Genomic DNA, 7,264 nt, shown 5'->3' with positions numbered 1-7,264 from the left:
GACCCTGCAATGAGTGCTGCTCCTTCTGCTGTTAAGATTACAGCCATGTTGTGGCTCAATGTAACCGAACACCTACAGGCAGGATGCAAAGCACCCTCGTGAACTCCCTCCCTGTGTGCCGTGAGATTAAAATGGTTTTTACGGATGGAATCTGGGAGAGGAATCCAGAGTGTGCAAGCCACCATACCTGCTAGCATAGCGTTGCTGGCACCACAGGTGGGCACACTCCTTGTGGTGCTGGCTTCCTCAAGAAGCTCCCAGATGCCAGCTTGTGGAGGATGAGACTTACCCGCAACACCCTCTCCCCAGTGGAGAAACAGATCACACTTAATCTGTCACTTGATGTCCTTCTACTCAAAAATCATGCCTAAGAGCCACAGGGCCTTTTCTTTAGAGGCTCTTAGGAACTTGGCAGTGTGTAGATTTTTATGTGAGTGTCTTTCTGGTTCCTGTGACCACAGTTGAGGAATGAAACATGATCTAGCATTTCTGATGATTTGTGGAAGCATTGCAGTGGCAGAAAGGGCACGGACACTCCTGACTTTGCTCACCATAGGCTTTCAGGTCTCAGTGGCTCTGTCCATCTGGACTGCTGACCTGGTATAAGAAGGTCCAAGGAGTGAGAATATGAGCAAAGAGGTCAAAGACCATGATGGGGATACCCACTGAAACAGTTTACTTGAACTATTGGGAGCCCACCAACTCTGGCCTGACAGTGAGGGAGCCAGCATAAGCTCAAACTAGGCCCTCTGAATGTGGCTGACACCCCACAGTTAGTTGTTGTATGGCTGGGACAGACTGCGGGGCCATTGGCAGTGAGAACAGGATTTATTTCTACTGCTTGTTCTAGATTTTTGGAACACATTCTCTTTGGAGGGATACCTTGCTCAGCCCAGATATATAGTAGGGAGGGCCTTGGTCCTGCCTCAAAGTGATATGCTAGACTTTGCTGACTCCCCATGGGAAGCCTTATCCTCTCTGAGGAATGAATGTGGGGTGGAATTGGGGGAGAAAGTGGAGGGAATGGGAGCAGGGGAAGGAGTGGGAACTGGGATTGGTATGTAAAATGAGAAAAGATAGTTTTTTTTTTTTAAATTAATTAATTAGTAAGAAAGAAAGACCTCCAGTGTTGGTGGGTGGCCCTGTGAACATCTTTATTCTTTTGGGGAGTGCCAGGATTTTCAGAGGCGGAAGGGTTTTGTAAGCTAAGAAAGCACAAGTCTCCAGTGGCCTCTCACCTGCTCACCTCATCCCCTTTCTCACAAATCCGTGGCAGCGACAGCGACAGGACTGAGCAGCTTAGCATGCCAGTGATGACTTTAAGCATGAAAAATGTAAGAACAGTGACCAGGACAGAAAAAGATCTTGTTCAGTAAAAACAAAATTTGTCACCCAAAGAAAGGGTCCCTACTGTAGAACTTCACTTATATGAAACTCTAGAAATTCAAACTGATCCATGTGCCGGACACTAAATGATGGAGAAGGTAATCACAGGGAAGTGGAGGGACTGGTTAAAGGGAATGAGGGAACTTTTGAGAGTGTTAGAGATGCTTGTGAGCTTGAGTGTAGCCATAGCCAGCAGTGCCCTAAGACTGATGTTGCCGTTCACTTTTTTTTTTTTTTTGGTTTTTCAAGACAGGGTTTCTCTGTGGTTTTGGAGCCTGTCCTGGAACTAGCTCTTGTAGACCAGGCTGGTCTCGAACTCACAGAGATCCGCCTGCCTCTGCCTCCCGAGTGCTGGGATTAAAGGCGTGCGCCACCACCGCCTGGCGTGACGTTCACTTTAAGTGGATGCTCAACAGTGCATATTAATTGTGTTAGTAAAATGGAAAGTGTAGCATCTATGAGATGTCTCAGATGAGCCAGTTAAAGGACCTGGCACAAGGTTGACAAGCTGAGCTCAATCCCCAGAACCCACATAAAGATGAGCGAAGAGCACCAACTCTTTTTTTTTTTTTATTTTTGGTTTTTTTTCGAGACAGGGTTTCTCTGTGGTTTTGGAGCCTGTCCTGGAACTAGCTCTTGTAGACCAGGCTGGTCTCGAACTCACAGAGATCCGCCTGCCTCTGCCTCCCAAGTGCTGGGATTAAAGGCGTGCGCCACCACCACCCAGCTGAGCACCAACTCTTAAGTTTTATTCTACTTCCACACACAGCTCATAGCGTGCACACCCCTCCTCCTCTGTGCACGCATACACAATGATAACACCTAGAGTGAAAAATTTCATTTAACACTTAATAGGAAGTGGCTATGGTCTATTAAGGATTTAAAGGGGGAGGGACATTAAAAGTGCCACATTTAAGCTCTTGAACCTTTCGGTTGTCTGGGGCTTCTCACATTTGGTTTGAGGACAGCACAGTATGGAAGTGGGACTGGGTTGCCACCAAGTCACCTGTCTTGGTTCTGGAAGGAGCGTAAAGTTTTGCTCAGGCATAGCTTTTTTAGGGTGTACTGATGCTTCCCATTGGTCTCCTAGAAACAAAAGATTCCTGAGTGTCAGGTGTTCATGGAGTCTGACAACCAAACTTCTTACTGGGAAGGTACAGCTTCCCGAGGCACTTAGGTCCAGAGAGAGCTCAGGTCTGTGGCTAGACACACTCCCAGTCCCAGCCTGGTATGCGGCTCCCTGACCACATGGTTGTGTTGGTGTGCAGTCACCAGCTGTAGTGAAGGGTCATCTCTGGTGGGAGACCAGTAGGTTAGTTTTTCTCCCACAACCTGTCAGGGATCAATATTTGTGCAAACATAATAAAATATATTACCATAAAAGTGAAATAGAAAACAGTCACACAAAATACAACCTCAAATTATCTTGTATTGTCTGCTTCTCGCCAGAACTCGTTGCTTATCATGGACTCTGTGATGAGCTGTGAGAAGTAGCCATGGTGCAGAGTAGAGAGGGTGGCAGTGGACTTTCCTGTGTTCACGTCATTCTTTCTGTGAGAAAGCAAACCTTGGGACACTTTTATTAGGATTCTTAGCTACCCACTGTAGTGAAATTTCATTTGCATTTTAGTAAATAAAGCTTGCCTGAAGATCAGGGAGTAAAAGAGTCACACGGATCAGCTTTACGGACCAGGCAGTGGTGACACACCTTTAATCCCAGTAGCCATACTAGTTTGCCACAGAAACCAGGCGATAGTGGTGCACGCTTTAATCCCAGCACCAGAGACAGATATAAGATGGAAGGAGACAGGTCTCAGACACGGTCTCGGACTCAGTCTCATTCTGAGATTCCTGGAGGCAGGCTCACCATTTTGGACTGAAGTAGAGGTAAGAGCCAGTGGCTGGCTGTTTTGCTTTTCTGACCTTCAGGTTGAACCCCCATTTCTGTCTCTGGGTTTTATTAATTGTTCTACAACCTATGGTCACAAAGTCCAGTTTAAACAGAGAGCACCGGGGAGTACACAGGTTCTACTACAGGAGGGTCAGGGAATCAGGGCAAGCCTGTCCAGAGTTGGCCCCCAGCATAACTCACAAAGGTCCAGAATAAGCTTGTGATTGTTTCTGGAAGCACATCTCACTCTGGCCACATAGGAGCCAGGAAGCACAGCATCTGCCCCATGGTGTTTACACACAAGTCTTGGATGCTGAGTCCAACCTTTCTGGGAAGCCTTTGTTGGTCATGTCATAGCTGCAAGGGAAGCTGGGAACATGGATGCATGACATTTTCAGCTTCAGTTCTGGGAAGCATTTCAGGTGCACCGGGTAGGCAGCTCCCTGAGCTGGATGAACCAGAATGAGATCAGACATCTATGTGGGCCCTTTCAGCCCCGTGTCCCACCAGAGAATTTCAGAGCCCTCTGAGCACAGCTGGGGGCTTCCTCAGACAGCAGGGCCAGCACCCCTCTCTCCACTCCCTGTCCTCCGGTAGGCCGTGACTCTGCCACACTCCTCAGTTCTGCCTGCTGGGTTTAGGAGTCTTGAAGACCTCAGAAGAATCTTGGGATGTCTGCAGGAAAAAGAGAATGAAAGGGTGCCTGCCATTCACTGCTCTCTTTCTTGGATCTAGAAACATGTGGCCCCGGGTTAGCTCACTGTACCCTTAGAGCCCTTTAAAGTGTTTCTGCCGTTTCTAGTTCCAAACATGGGAGTGGAGGTATGTGGCCATTTCTTTGGGGGGTCTCTGAGCTGTGGGACTGCTTACTGCCTACAGTCATGTGTCATTTTATCAGAAAATGAAATTCAGTCATGATGGCACTTACCCTGCACACTGTAGGCTGAGATAAGGACCAGCAATTCAGACCAACTTGGGCTGTATCATGACATTTGTCTCAACCTCTACACTTCTCCCAACAAAACAAGGACAACCTTAGAACTAAGTGAAACTAGATGACACCCCCTCAAATGTTAGAGCCCTCAGGAAAGGAATGATTTGGGGTGGGGCTCACAGCAGAGGTGTGATCTGGACTCCTTCCATGTTGGTAATATGCACAGCAGAGGTGTGATCTGGACCTTTTTCATGTTGGTAAAATGCACAGCAGAGGTGTGATCTGAACTTTTTCCATACTGGTAATATCTACAGCAGAGGTGTGGTCTGGACCTTTTCCATGTTGGTAAAATGCACAGCAGAGGTGTGATTTGGACCTTTTCCATGTTGGTAAAATGCACAGCAGAGGTGTGATCTGAACTTTTTCCATACTGGTAATATCCATAGCAGAGGTGTGGTCTGGACCTTTTCCATGTTGGTAATATCCACAGCAGAGGTGTGGTCTGGACCTTTTCCATGTTGGTAATATCCACAGCAGAGGTGTGGTCTGGACTTTTTCCATGTTGGTAATATCCACAGCAGAGGTGTGGTCTGGACATTTTCCATACTGGTAATATCCACAGCAGAGGTGTGGTCTGGACTTTTTCCATGTTGGTAATATCCACAGCAGAGGTGTGATCTGGACCTTTTCCATATTGGTAATATCTATTCAAGGGTACAGATTTGCTAGGCTCTGGGGCTGTGGCTGCTCTGTGGTTTTGCTGTGTGGTCTGTAAATGCCTTTGATTGCGACCTGATGAAATGGTAGCTGAGCTTAGAGTAAAGCTAAGCCTGCCCCTGTGACTTAAACTGTCTTTGAACCCCTGATTCCTGATGAGTTGCTAGCTGGTTCCAGCTGTCAGTTGGTGCGACCCCAGCCCCCAACCAGGCTTCCATTCCTTAGGAGAGGCAGAAACTTCCCAGTCTATTTTTTCACCCCAAGGAGTGTAAAGCAGGGCATGTGTTGAAAGAGCCAGGATTTGGGGAAAGGAAGTCTGCATTAGCAGGCTGTATTGTGCCATTAGCAGGAGGATTTGGCCTGAGTGGTCTCACCTGGTAGAAATTCACGGTAGTCCTCTGTGGACTGAAGGACTTCATCTGTGCACTTACCTGCCCGACGAGTGTGAGGTCACCAGACTGTCACCCCCAGGGCAGCCATGGTTGTTGTTGAATGGATTGAATGTGAATGAAGGTTGGGGTCTATGTGTGCATATTGTGATGGTTTGCATTTGGAATACCCTTAAAGGCCTGTGTGTTAAATGTCTGTTTAGTCTTCAAAGTGAGGCTACTGGGAGGTGGGGAACCTTTAAGAGGCGGGGCCTAGGGCAAAATGTGCAGGCCACTGGGGACTTTCAAGGGACACAAGACCCCTCTGTGTTATTTTGTTTGTTTGCCTTTGCTTTGATTTTTATTGGTTTTGCTTTGTCTTTTCTTCTTTCTGGCTGTGAGGTGAGCAGTTTGCTTTGCTCCTGGCCCTACTATGGCATCCTACAGACCACTAAGCAAGGGGTTGGAGAGATGGCTTAGAGGTTAGGAGTAGTTCTTACAGAGGGCACCTGAGTTCAGTTCCCAGCACCCACATTGGGTAGCTTATAACTGCCTGTAACTCCATGGAATCCAACCTCTTTTGGTCTCCCAGAGCATCTATATATGTCCTCCTCCCTCGCCCTTCCCTCCTCTGTCCCTTTCTTCTTCCCTCCCTTCTTCCTCCCTTCTGTCCCCCTCCCTTCCTCCCTCTTTCTCTCCTCTTTCTTTCTCTTATATACATTCTTATACATCCACACACAGAGAAACAGACACACACACACACAAATATTTTTTTAAGAGCCCAAATAACCTTTTTCTGTTGCAGTTTATTATCCCAGATGTTTGCTATGGTGAGTGGGAGCTGATAAATGGGCAATGCCAAGTGCTGATGGTGGCTGCTTGGTAGAGGCTGCTGATTACAACATAAGCTGCCATTACAGAGAAGTCCACAGACTTGAATGCCATCTCAGATAACCCGGGGATCGTGCTAGGATGAAGATCGTGAATTTGAAGGTCAAAGGTGGGCCCCGAGATTCCAAATTTCCGATGAGTTTCTCAGCAAGGTTGCATGTCATGGACCGCTCTTTGTAAAGGATTAAATGCAACTGGCAAGCAAGACTAGGTAGGGTAACAGGGCAGTCACCTTAGCTGGTGACCTTCCAGTAGGATGTGACCCACTCCCCGCCTCTTACTGTATGAACTATTCCTACGGACAAAAGCATAGCCTCCTTTTTTCCCCCTAGGAGCCCTGAGAGTTGCCTGGCCGTGGTCTCTTATATTTTCTGTATTTGGTGAACGTGATGGGTCTAGTGGCTTCTTCCTCTGAGTCACCGGCCAGTGCTATGACACCTGGGATGATAGCAAGCACCTGCCACATGCATAGCAGGCTTTAGGTGTGGCAGGTGGCTGCTCTAATGATGCTGTGTTTTGAGGCTCTCTGGCATCTGCTGAAGTTCTCTAAGCAGTCCAGTAACCTTAGACACTGATTCTATAGGCCCTGGGGGTGGTTAGAGCCTCAGCATGCTAGCTCTATTAGTTAGTTTTCCTTGCTGTGACAAAGTATCAGACTAAAACAACTCCAAGGAGGAAGGACTGATTTTGGCTCCCTGTTTCAGAGGTTCTGAACCAGAGTGGGAGGGAATGCCTGTGTTAGCAGGCTTTCTACTTAATTGCATGAGGAGGGGGTGGACGGGGAAGGGGGACAGAGAATGCCTTCCGATCAGGGCAAGTCTGCTCCCTTTACTAACCACCTCCTGAAAACACTCTCTTAGACACTCCCAGAAGTGTGTTGTGGGATAATCTTTCTGTACACTGTGAATATGTGTCTGTTTTACTTCATTTGCTTAAGGGACTTTCTGATTAGTTAAATGAAGAACTGAATGGCCAGGGCTGGAGTGATGACTCAGAGATTAAGAGCAGTGACTGCTCTTCGAGAGGTCCTGAGTTCAATTCCCAGCAACTACATGGTGGCTCACAACCATCTATAAT

Source organism: Chionomys nivalis, chromosome 21, assembly GCF_950005125.1.
Source record: "Chionomys nivalis chromosome 21, mChiNiv1.1, whole genome shotgun sequence".
Classification (NCBI taxonomy): Eukaryota; Metazoa; Chordata; class Mammalia; order Rodentia; family Cricetidae; genus Chionomys; species Chionomys nivalis.
This window is presented reverse-complemented; position numbering follows the sequence as displayed.